This window comes from Bos grunniens, chromosome 15 (genome assembly GCF_055505025.1).
Source record: "Bos grunniens cultivar Pamir isolate PY7600 chromosome 15, Bosgru_T2T1.0, whole genome shotgun sequence".
In the NCBI taxonomy this organism is placed as follows: Eukaryota; Metazoa; Chordata; class Mammalia; order Artiodactyla; family Bovidae; genus Bos; species Bos grunniens.
In genome coordinates, this window is record NC_141179.1 from 53851764 (window position 1) to 53865263 (window position 13500).

Here is a 13500-nt window from a genome sequence, read left to right on the forward strand (position 1 = left end):
TTTCGACCCCATGGACTGCAGCACACCAGGCCTCCCTATCCATCACCAACTCACGGAGTTTACTCAAACTCATGTCCATTGAGTCGATGATGCCATCCAACCATCTCATCCTCTTGTCCCTTTCTCCTCCCGCCTTCAATCTTTCCCAGCATCAGGGTCTTTTCCAATGAGTCAGTTCTTGCATCACGTGGCCAAAGTATTGGAGTTTCAGCTTCAACGCCACTCCTTCCAATGAACATTCAGGATTGATTTCCTTTAGGATGGACTGGCTGGATCTCCTTGCAGTCCAAGGGACTCTCAAGAGTCTTCTCCAACACCACAGTTCAAAAGCATCAATTCTTCTGCGCTCAGCTTTCTTTATAGTCCAATTCTCATACCCATATATGACTACTAGAAAAACCACAGCCTTGACAAGACAGGCCTTTGTTGGCAAAGTAACGTCTCTGCTTTTTAATATGCTGTCTAGGTTGGTCATAACTTTTCTTTCAAGGAGTAAGTGTCTTTTAATTTCATGGCTGCAGTCACCATCTGCAGTGATTTTGGGGACCAAAAAAAAGAATCTCTCACTGTTACCACTGTTTCCCCATCTATTTGCCATGAAGTGATGGGACCAGATGCCATGATATTCGTTTTCTGAATGTTGAGCTTTAAGCCAACTTTTTCACTCTCCTCTTTCACTTTCATCAAGAGGCTTTCTGCCATAAGGGTGGTGTCATCTGCATATCTGAGGTTATTGATATTTCTCCTGGCAATCTTGATTCCAGCTTGTGCTTCATCCAGCCCAGCATTTCACATGGTGTACTCTGCATAGAGGTTAAATAAGCAGGGTGACAATATACAGCCTTGACGTACTCCTTTTCCTATTTGGAACCAGTCTGTTGTTCCTTGTCCAGTTCTAACTGTTGCTTCTTGACCTCATACACATTTCTCAAGAGGCAGGTCAGGTGGTCTGGTATTCCCATCTCTTCAGTCTGTGGTGATCTATACAGTCAAAGGCTTTGGCATAGTCAATAAAGCAGAGATAGATGTTTTTCTGGAACTCTATTGCTATTTTAATACTCCAACGGATGTTGGCAATTTGATCTCTGGTTCCTCTGCCATCTCTAGGTCCAGCTTGAACATCTGGAAGTTCACGGTTCACATACTGTTGAAGCCTGGCTTGGAGAATTTTGAGCATTACTTTACTAGTGTGTGAGATGAGTGCACTTGTGGGGTAGTTTGAGCATTCTTTGGCATTGCCTTTCTTAGGGATTGGAATGAAAACTGACCTTTTCCAGTCCTGTGGCCACTGCTGAGTTTTCCAAATTTGCTGACATATTGAGTGCAGCTCTTTCCCAGCATCATCTTTTAGGATGTACAATGAGTACAGATAAGTGCATTTTACAAGCCTGTTGCACATCTGGTTTATTGAAAAAAATCCCAGTTTATTTGTAAACATGTTGTATGTGTGTGTGTGACTGTTTGCAACCCTAGGACTGTAGCCTACCAGGTTCCTCTGTCCATAGAATTTCCCAGGCGAGAATACTGGAGTAGGTTGCCATTTCCTTTTCCAGGGGAATCTTCCCAACCAAGGGATCAAACTCTCATTTCTTTTGCATCTCCTGCATTGGTAGGCTGATTCTTTACCACTAGCGCCATCTGGAAAGCCGCATGTTATATATGCCAGTAATCAATTTGACACAGTTTATAATGTTAATATCATGCTGGAAAGCAATCCACTGTACTTATAGTTTTGGAAATTTAAAGTTTTAAAAACAAATTGAAACACTGAAAATGAGAAAAAAGTAAGAATGACAGAGAAAGCTGAAAACATTAGGTAATGAAAACCAACATGAGAAAAAAAGATCTCAAATGTCTCTGGTATTTTTTTGCCAAGAATATTGTTAGCCATATTAACTCCCCTCCCAAAACAAATACAAAATTATCTTATTTCCTTTTTTCAAAAAAGAAATCAAGGAAATTTGATGATCATACTTTTAAAAATTATATAAAAGCTGAATTTCTTTAAAAACATTTAAAAGATGAAATTGATCCATACATTTTTTTAAAATGTCCTTTTAAAAAAATTGTCATTTTTTAAAATAATTTTTTTGTCTTACATACTGCGATGCTCCCGTGTTGGGTGCATATATATTTATAATTGTTATATCTTCTTCTTGGATTGATCCTTTGATCATTATGTAGTGACCTTCTTTGTCTCTTTTCACAGCCTTTGTTTTAAAGTCTATTTTATCTGATATGAGTATTGCTACTCCTGCTTTCTTTTGGTCCCTATTTGCATGGAAAATCTTTTTCCAGCCCTTCACTTTCAGTCTGTATGTGTCCCCTGTTTTGAGGTGGGTCTCCTGTAGACAACATATGTAGGGGTCTTGTTTTTGTATCCATTCAGCCAGTCTTTGTCTTTTGGTTGGGGCATTCAACCCATTTACGTTTAAGGTAATTACTGATAAGTATGATCCCGTTGCCATTTACTTTATTGTTTGGGGTTCGAATTTATACACCATTTTTGTGTTTCCTGTCTAGAGAATATCCTTTAGTATTTGTTGTAGAGCTGGTTTGGTGGTGCAGAATTCTCTCAGCTTTTGCTTATCTGAGAAGCTTTTGATTTCTCCTTCATACTTGAATGAAATCCTTGCTGGGTACAATAATCTGGGCTGTAGGTTATTTTCTTTCATCATTTTAAGTATGTCTTGCCATTCCCTCCTGGCTTGAAGAGTTTCTATTGAAAGATCAGCTGTTATCCTTATGGGAATTCCCTTGTGTGTTATTTGTTGTTTTTCCCTTGCTGCTTTTAATATTTGTTCTTTGTGTTTGATCTTTGTTAATTTGAGTAATATGTGTCTTGGGGTGTTTCGCCTTGGGTTTATCCTGTTTGGGATTCTCTGGGTTTCTTGGACTTGGGTGATTATTTCCTTCCCCAGTTTAGGGAAGTTTTCAACTATTATCTCCTCAAGTATTTTCTCATGGTCTTTCTTTTTGTCTTCTTCTTCTGGAACCCCTATGATTCGAATGTTGTAGCGTTTAATATTGTCCTGGAGGTCTCTGAGATTGTCCTCATTTCTTTTAATTCGTTTTTCTTTTATTCTCTCTGATTCATTTATTTCTACCATTCTATCTTCTAATTCACTAATCCTATCTTCTGCCTCTGTTATTCTACTATTTGTTGCCTCCAGAGTGTTTTTAATTTCATTTATTGCATTATTCATTGTATATTGACTCTTTTTTATTTCTTCTAGGTCCTTGTTAAACCTTTCTTGCATCTTCTCAATCCTTGTCTCCAAGCTATTTATCTGTGATTCCATTTTAATTTCTAGATTTTGGATCAATTTCACTATCATTATTCGGAATTCTTTATCAGGTAGATTCCCTATCTCTTCCTCTTTTGTTTGGTTTGGTGGGCATTTATCCTGTTCCTTTATCTGCTGGCTATTCCTCTGTCTCTTCATCTTGTTTAAATTGCTGAGTATGGGGTGTCCTTTCTGTATTCTGGCAGTTTGTGGAGTTCTCTTTATTGTGGCTATTCCTCACTGTGTGTGGGTTTGTACAGGTGGCTTGTCAAGGTTTCCTGGTTAGGGAAGCTTGTGTCAGTGTTCTGATGGGTGGAACTGTATTTCTTCTCTTTGTTCAGTCGCGCTGTGGGGAGGGAGGGAGGGATGCTGCAAGCAAATAACACTGGCGTGCGCTCGCAGTGCCTCAGCCACACTGGGTCTGCCCCCGCTCACTGCGCGTGTAGCCTCCCTGCCCACACTGCTCGGGCTCTAGGTTGTTCCGCCGGGAACAATCCGAGGCTGGCCCTGGGTTGCATGTACCTCCCAGGTCCAAGCCGCTCAGGTTCAGGCACTCGGATAGTCCTCAGAGGCGCAGACTCAGTTGGGCCTGAGTATTGTGCTCTTCCCAGGTCCGAGCAGCTCAAGTGATGAGGTGTTTGGCGAGCGCCAATGCTGCGACTTATCGCCTCCCCGCCACTCGGTTATCTGGGCGCAAAACCGGCGCACCTTCTTAGGCAGATGTTAACTGTCCAGACCCCCAAGAAGTTTTAGTTAGCAAAGAAGCCTGCTTACAGTTTTATAGATAATGTCTCTCTGGGGCTGCGATTGCCCCCTTCCGGCTCTGGCTGCCTATCACCGGAGGGGGAAGGTCTGCAGCCGGCTATCTCTGTTCAATTCTTTGTTCCGTGCGCGGGCCTGGTGGTCTTAGGTTGGGGCTGGCTTTTCGCGTAGTAGATATCCCACAGTCTGGTTTGTTAGCCCAAATTATTTCGCTCAGATAGTGCTCAGGGTATTCAGGCCAGATTCTTACTCTAAGCGATGCAGCCCGCGCTGCGCCTCCCTGCCCAGCCCCCGCTTGTTAATGGCGCCTGCAGGCGTCTGCGCTGCTTCTCCACTGGGGGAGTTACCGTAGGACTCGCAATCTTCGAGTTTTAATTGTTTATTTATTTTTTCTTCCTGTTATGTTGCCCTCTGTGCTTCCAAAGCTCGGCACAGATTCGGCAGTGAGAAGGTTTCCTGGTGTTTGGAAACTTCTCTCTTTTTAAGACTCCCTTCCCGGGACGGAGCTCCGTCCCTCCCTCTTTTGTCTCTTTTTTTGTCTTTTATATTTTTTCCTACCTCCTTTCGAAGAGTTGGATTGCTTTTCTGGGTGCCTGATGTCCTCTGCCGGCATTCAGAAGTTGTTTTGTGGAATTTACTCGACGTTTAAATGCTCTTTTGATGAATTTGTGGGGGAGAAAGTGTTCTCTCTGTCCTACTCCTCCGCCATCTTCTGAAGTATGAAAGGAGAAATTAACAATAACACAATAATAGTGGGAGACTTTAATACCCCACTCACACCTATGGATAGATCAACTAAACAGAAAATTAACAAGGAAACACAAACTTTAAACGATACAATAGACCAGTTAGACCTAATTGATATCTATAGGACATTTCATCCCAAAACAATGAATTTCACCTTTTTCTCAAGCGCACATGGAACCTTCTCCAGGATAGATCACATCCTGGGCCATAAAGCTAGCCTTGGTAAATTCAAAAAAATAGAAATCATTCCAAGCATCTTTTCTGACCACAATGCAGTAAGATTAGATCTCAATTACAGGAGAAAAACTATTAAAAATTCCAACATATGGAGGCTGAACAACACGCTGCTGAATAACCAACAAATCACAGAAGAAATCAAAAAAGAAATCAAAATTTGCATAGAAACGAATGAAAATGAAAACACAACAACCCAAAACCTGTGGGACACAGTAAAAGCAGTCCTAAGGGGAAAGTTCATAGCAATACAGGCACACCTCAAGAAACAAGAAAAAAGTCAAATAAATAACCTAACTCTACACCTCAAACAACTAGAAAAGGAAGAAATGAAGAACCCCAGGGTTAGTAGAAGGAAAGAAATCTTAAAAATTAGAGCAGAAATAAATGCAAAAGAAACAAAAGAGACCATAGCAAAAATCAACAAAGCTAAAAGCTGGTTCTTTGAAAGGATAAATAAAATTGACAAACCATTAGCCAGACTCATCAAGAAACAAAGGGAGAAAAATCAAATCAATAAAATTAGAAATGACAGTGGAGAGATCACAACAGACAATATAGAAATACAAAGGATCATAAGAGACTATTATCAACAATTATATGCCAATAAAATGGACAACGAGGAAGAAATGGACAAATTCTTAGAAAAGTACAACTTTCCAAAACTCGACCAGGAAGAAATAGAAAACCTTAACAGACCCATCACAAGCATGGAAATTGAAACTGTAATCAAAAATCTTCCAGCAAACAAAAGCCCAGGTCCAGACGGCTTCACAGCTGAATTCTACCAAAAATTTAGAGAAGAGCTAACACCTATCCTGCTCAAACTCTTCCAGAAAATTGCAGAGGAAGGTAAACTTCCAAACTCATTCTATGAGGCCACCATCACCCTAATACCAAAACCTGACAAAGATGCCACAAAAAAAGAAAACTATAGGCCAATATCACTGATGAACATAGATGCAAAAATCCTAAACAAAATTCTAGCAATCAGAATCCAACAACACATTAAAAAGATCATACACCATGACCAAGTGGGCTTTATCCCAGGGATGCAAGGATTCTTCAATATCCGCAAATCAATCAATGTAATACACCACATTAACAAATTGAAAAACAAAAACCATATGATTATCTCAATAGATGCAGAGAAAGCCTTTGACAAAATTCAACACCCATTTATGATAAAAACTCTCCAGAAAGCAGGAATAGAAGGAACATACCTCAACATAATAAAAGCTATATATGACAAACCCACAGCAAACATTATCCTCAATGGTGAAAAATTGAAAGCATTTCCTCTAAAGTCAGGAACAAAACAAGGGTGCCCACTTTCACCATTACTATTCAACATAGTTTTGGAAGTTTTGGCTACAGCAATCAGAGCAGAAAAAGAAATAAAAGGAATCCAAATTGGAAAAGAAGAAGTAAAACTCTCACTATTTGCAGATGACATGATCCTCTACATAGAAAACCCTAAAGACTCCACCAGAAAATTACTAGAACTAATCAATGATTATAGTAAAGTTGCAGGATATAAAGTCAACACACAGAAATCCCTTGCATTCCTATACACTAATAATGAGAAAACAGAAAGAGAAATTAAGGAAACAATTCCATTCACCATTGCAACGAAGAGAATAAAATATTTAGGAATATATCTACCTAAAGAAACTAAAGACCTATATATAGAAAACTATAAAACACTGGTGAAAGAAATCAAAGAGGACACTAATAGATGGAGAAATATACCATGTTCATGGATTGGAAGAATCAATATAGTGAAAATGAGTATACTACCCAAAGCAATTTATAGATTCAATGCAATCCCTATCAAGCTACCAACAGTATTCTTCACAGAGCTAGAACAAATAATTTCACAATTTGTATGGAAATACAAAAAACCTCGAATAGCCAAAGCGATCTTGAGAAAGAAAAATGGAACTGGAGGAATCAACCTACCTGACTTCAGGCTCTACTACAAAGCCACAGTTATCAAGACAGTATGGTACTGGCACAAAGACAGAAATATAGATCAATGGAACAAAATAGAAAGCCCAGAGATAAATCCACGCACATATGGACACCTTATCTTTGACAAAGGAGGCAAGAATATACAGTGGATTAAAGACAATCTCTTTAACAAGTGGTGCTGGGAAATCTGGTCAACCACTTGTAAAAGAATGAAACTAGAACACTTTCTAACACCATATACAAAAATAAACTCAAAATGGATTAAAGATCTCAACATAAGACCAGAAACTATAAAACTCCTAGAGGAGAACATAGGCAAAACACTCTCCGACATACATCACAGAAGGATCCTCTATGACCCACCTCCCAGAATATTGGAAATAAAATCAAAAATAAACAAATGGGACCTAATTAAACTTAAAAGCTTCTGCACATCAAAGGAAACTATTAGCAAGGTGAAAAGACAGCCTTCAGAATGGGAGAAAATAATAGCAAATGAAGCAACCGACAAACAACTAATCTCAAAAATATACAAGCAACTCCTACAGCTCAACTCCAGAAAAATAAATGACCCAATCAAAAAATGGGCCAAAGATCTAAATAGACATTTCTCCAAAGAAGACATACAGATGGCTAACAAACACTTGAAAAGATGTTCAACATCACTCTTTATCAGAGAAATGCAAATCAAAACCACTATGAGGTACCATTTCACACCAGTCAGAATGGCTGCGATCCAAAAGTCTACAAATAATAAATGCTGGAGAGGGTGTGGAGAAAAGGGAACCCTCTTACACTGTTGGTGGGAATGCAAATTAGTACAGCCACTATGGAGAACAGTGTGGAGATTCCTTAAAAAACTGGAAATAGAACTGCCTTATGATCCAGCAATCCCACTGCTGGGCATACACACTGAGGAAACCAGAAGGGAAAGAGACACGTGTACCCCAATGTTCATCGCAGCACTGTTTATAATAGCCAGGACATGGAAGCAACCTAGATGTCCATCAGCAGATGAATGGATAAGAAAGCTGTGGTACATATACACAATGGAGTATTACTCAGCCATTAAAAAGAATACATTTGAATCAGTTCTAATGAGGTGGATGAAACTGGAGACTATTATACAGAGTGAAGTAAGCCAGAAGGAAAAACATAAATACAGTATACTAACGCATGTATATGGAATTTAGAAAGATGGTAACGATAACCCTGTGTACGAGACAGCAAAAGAGACACTGATGTATAGAACAGTCTTATGGACTCTGTGGGAGAGGGTGGGAAGATTTGGGAGAATGTCATTGAAACATGTGAAATGTCATGTATGAAACGAGATGCCAGTCCAGGTTCAGTGCACGATGCTGGATGCTTGGGGCTGGTGCGCTGGGAAGGCCCAGGGGGATGGTATGGGGAGGTTGGGAGGGAGGAGGGTTCAGGATGGGGAGCATGTGATTTTTTTTTAAATAAAATTTTTGAAAAAAAAAATAATAATAATTTTTTTGATTATTTTAGAAACTAATTTATTTATTTGGTTGTGTTGGGTCCTTGTTGCTGTGCAGGCTTTCTCTAGTTATGGAGAGCGGGGGCTACTCTCTAGCTGCAGTGCAGGGGATTCTCATTGCAGTGACTTCTCTTGTTGCACGGTACAGGTTCTAGAACTTTTGGGTTTCAGTAGTTGCAGCACACAGGCTCAGTAGTTGTGGTGCGGTGACTTAGTGGTCCCACAGTATGTGGGATCCTCCCAGACCAGGGATTGAACACATTGTCTGCAAGATGGGCACAATAAAGGACAGAAATGGTATGGACCTAACAGAAGCAGAAAATATTAAGAAGAGGTGGCAAGAATACACAGAAGAACTGTACAAAAAAGATCTTCATGACCCAGATAATCATGATTGCATGATCACCAACTTAAGGCCAGACATCCTGGAATGGGAAGTCAAGTGGGCCTTAGGAAGCATCACTATGAACAAAGCTAGTGGAGGTGATGGAATTCCAGTTGAGCTATTTCAAATCCTGAAAGATGATGCTGTGAAAATGCTGCACTCAATATCCCAGCAAACTTGGAAAACTCAGCAGTGGCCACAGGACTGGAAAAGGTCAGTTTTCATTTCAATCCCAAAGAAAGGCAATGCCAAAGAATGCTCAAACTACCACACAATTGCACTCATCTCACATGCTAGTAAAGTAGTGCTCAAAATTCTCCAAGCCAGGCTTCAGCAATACATGAACCATGAACTTCCAGATGTTCAAGATGGTTTTAGAAAAGGCAGAGGAACCAAAGATCAAATTGCCAACATCCGCTGGATTATTGAAAAAGCAAGAGAGTTCCAGAAAAACATCTACTTCTGCTTTATTGACTACGCCAAAGCCTTTGACTGTGTGGATCACAATAAACTGTGGAAAATTCTGAAAGAGATGGAAATACCAGACCACCTGACCTGCCTCTTCAAGTATCTGTATGCAGGTCAAAGATGCAACAGTTAGAACTGGACATAGAACAACAGACTGGTTCCAAATAGGGAAAGGAGTATGTCAAGGCTGTATATTGTCACCCTGCTTATTTAACTTATATGCAAAATACATCATGTGAAACGCTGGGTTGGATGAGGCACAAGTGGGAATCAAGATTGCCAGGAGAAATATCAATAACCTCTGATATGCAGATGACACCATCCTTTATGGCAGAAAGTGAGGAAGAATAAAGAGCCTCTTGATGAAAGGGAAAAAGAAGAGTGAAAAAGTAAGCTTTTCACTTACATTCAGTAACATTCAGAAAACTAAGATCATGGCATCTGGTCCCATCACTTCATGGCAAATAGATGAGGAAGCAATGGAAACACTGAGAGACTTTATTTTTTGGGCCCCAAAATCACTGCAGATGGTGACTGCAGCCATGAAATTAAAAGGTGCGTGCTCCTTGGAAGAAAAGCTATGACCAACCTAGACAGCATATTAAAAAGCAGATACATTACTTTGCCAACAAAGGTCTGTATAGTCAAAGCTTTGGTTTTTCCAGTAGTCATGTATGGATGTGAGAGTTGGACTATAAAGAAAGCTGAATGCCAAAGAATTCTGTGGTGTTGGAGAAGACTCTTGAGAGTCCCTTGGACAGCAAGATCAAACCAGTCCATCCTAAAGGAAATCGGTCCTGAATATTCATTGTAAGGACTGATGCTGAAGCTGAAACTCCAATACTTTGGCCACTTGATGTGAAGAACTGACTCTTTTGAAAAAACCCTGATGCTGGGAAAGATTGAAGGCAGGAGGAGAAGGGGACGACAGAGGGTGAGATGGTTGGATGGCATCACCGACTCAAAGGACATAAGTTTGAGTAAGGTCTGGCAGTTGGTAATGGACAGGGAGGTCTGGTGCGCTGTAGTCTATGGGGTTGCAGAGTCAGACACAACTGAGTGACTGTACTGAGCTGAACTGAATTCCTGCATTGGTAGGCAGATTTTTAACCATGGAACCACTTGGGAAGTCCCAGTTTAATATCTAGATTGCCTAAAATAATGTCTTCATAGTGGATTTATCACTAGAGTATTTTGACCTGAAGACATAGCCTCAATGCTTCTAATGTGTAATTTTAACCTTAAATCATAGTCCTTGGTTTGCAAACATCAAATTAAACTTTATGTTAGTTGGTATAGAAACTAAACAAAACTTCTTAAATCAAGATGATATCATGGAGCAACCACTGCTACCAAAATGAAAAAGTTCTATTTTTCCTTAGACAGTCTATGAAAAGAAAAACCCAACATGAAAAAGTCTACACATAAACTTTATTTAAAACTAGGATGTTTGCCAAAAATATAAAATAAACCAAATGTCCACCAATTGTTGAGTAGATACATAAAATGTTACCCAAACAATGGGATACTCTCCAGCAATAAAAATGGATGAAGTACTGATACCTGCTATGATATGGATAAGTCTTGAAAACATACTAAGTAAAAAAACAATCACAAAAGACCACATAATGTATGTTCTCATTTATATAGGCAAATCTATAGAGAAAGCAGAAAGTAGAGCTGGGGGGATGGGAGAATTTGGGCATGACAGCTAACATGTTAAGGGGATGTGGTTATTTTGGGGTGATGAAAATGTTGTAAAATTGTAGTGATAGTTGCACAACTCTGACTTACTAAAAAGCATTGAATTTTACTCTTTAAATGGATGAATTGTGTGATATGTGAATTATATTTCAATAATGCTGCTACCCCTCCCCCCCCAAAAAAAAGAAGAGAGAGAAACAAAACCAAATGCAAATCAAACCATGTTAACAGCCTTTTAAGGATGTTGTTTAGTTGGTAAGTTGGTCAGTTGTGTCTGAGTCTTGAGAGCCTGTGGGCTATAGCCCACTAGGTTCCTCTGTCTGTGGGATTTCCCAGGCAAGAATACTGAAGTGGGTTGCTGTTTCTTTCTCCAGGGGGTCTTCCTAACCCAGGGATCAAACCCATGTCTCCTGCTTGGCAGGCAGATTTTTTAAATTCATTAAAAAAAATAGAATGTTTTCCAAAACTGCTCATGAAATGTCAGCAAACTTTTATAGTCTGAATTAAGACCTTATATAGCAAGGTCAAATTATACATAATTTTACTGATTTACATACCTTCAATATATCAAACAAAGTTAAATTATACTGATTTGCATTCCTTCAACAAAGTTCAGCTGATATACATAATTTATTAGGTATCCATGGGAATTTTTTTTTTTTTTTTTTGCCTCTATGCACAGCTGCATGGCTTGTGGGATATTAGTTCCCTGATCGGGGAGCAGTGAAAGCTCAGAGTCTAACCACTGGACCACCAGGGAATTCCCTCCATAGGAATTCTTAATGTGTCATCAAATCTTCTGGCAGTAATGGATGTTTATTGTTTTATACTCTTTCTAGTCTAAATACCAAAAAGTCTGTTCATAGGAAGAGTCAAATCCCTTTCCATTATTCCCAAAAGTGTAGATAATAAAATATAAAAGTAAACAAGTTTTCTTAAAATTATATAAAATCTCCACTACAATATTCAGTGACTGCTTATAAATGTTTACAGTTATCATAAAGCCTACAAGGTTTATCCTAAGACTAAGAAAAAGAAATGTAGGGACTTCCCTGGTGGTCTAGTGGTTAAGACTGTGCTTTCATTGCAGGGGACTTGGGTCCCCTCCCTGATCTGGGAACAAAGATCCTTTGTGCTTCTTGCTGAGGGGGAAAAAAAAAGTAGGTTTACCTGAAAATAAAAATACAGTGCTGATTGCTAAAAAGTTCTGTGTTAAAAAGGAACCAACAACCTAGGGATCAATTTAAACAAAATAAAAGGAGCTCTTTGTTGCATTAGGATATGCTGTAATGAGCAAGACTCCTGGCAAATTAAATGTTTTCCAAACTGCAATACAACATACTTTTGGCATCATTTAGTGGTAAGTTATACTGTACCAACAGAATGGTTTTTGCAACTGGCACTCTAACTTTAAGAAAAAAAAAAAAAAGACACCAAGTGCAACAAACAAATGGGGTAACTAAATTACAGCCAGTGAAGACTAGCAGTGAGACATGAGGGCGATGACCCTCTAAACAATTCTGCTAAGATGGCATCTCTAATATTACAATCTTTCCAAGAAGTGGAACTCCCGTATCAGCAGAAGATGGTAAAGCAGTCTTGAGAAAGCTGACTTTAGTGTGAATATCCAGTGTTGAAACACCTTCCTTGAATGAATGAACAAAGCTAAGGACAAGTAGAATTTTCTGCTGGAATGTCAGGGTCTTTAAAAGCTTTCTTTTCTGCACTGGTTGTATGTAACAGTTTTTCTGCAAACTTATTTAATGCAGAGCCAAATAGTGGAATTTCAAAGTACAGCTCAAGAGGAAACCAGTCACTGCTGTTGTGGCAACATCAGAGTCGTGTTTTGTTTTTGTGTCTGTTGTGGCTTCCTTAGTGACCGTTTCACAGCTTCATTTGCTCTGAGCCAGAAGTTAAATAAGTTAAATCAGGTTCTCCTTTCTCATCAGAAGCATCACCAGGTTTTCTGTGTACATGTTGACTAGAAGTTTAGATGTGGTGACATATTCATAGAAATCCTTGCAAGCCCACTTTCTTCCTTAATATTTGCAGTGTTTGATGAACGTTTATATTGATGCAAGCAAACTTTCCCTGTAGTTCTGTTTTAATCAAATGGAAAAAGTTTTTCTTATCCTATCATTTAATATCTGAGCTAATCTGAAATAGGAATTACTTCAGGATTATGACTCCAAAATATCATTAACGCTCAGTATTAGCTCTGAAATATATCTGATAGTTTTTGAAGTCTTCTACTTTTGACCAAAGTAAAAGAAATGGGGATCTGACTTCTGAGCAGTGGCTTCTGGATAACTGGTCTAATATTCTGAGGAGTACTGTTGCTGATGGTCTGTATTCATTAGTGAGAAGAGCCGTAGAAACAAGCATTGAGTAATTTCGTTTGGAGCTCTGCTGCATGGATTTCCCAGGTGGTCCAGTGG

General features: G+C 39.2%; 1 long non-coding RNA gene and 1 pseudogene across 1 annotated transcript in view; one reads left to right on the plus strand and one right to left on the minus strand.

Annotated features, from left to right (window-relative positions):
• The window catches only part of LOC147358240 (uncharacterized), a 46724-nt gene that overhangs the window by 5601 nt on the left and 27623 nt on the right, over positions 1-13500 (plus strand). The window lies entirely within an intron of this gene.
• Positions 12528-13175, minus strand: LOC147358241 (protein FAM91A1 pseudogene; annotated as a pseudogene).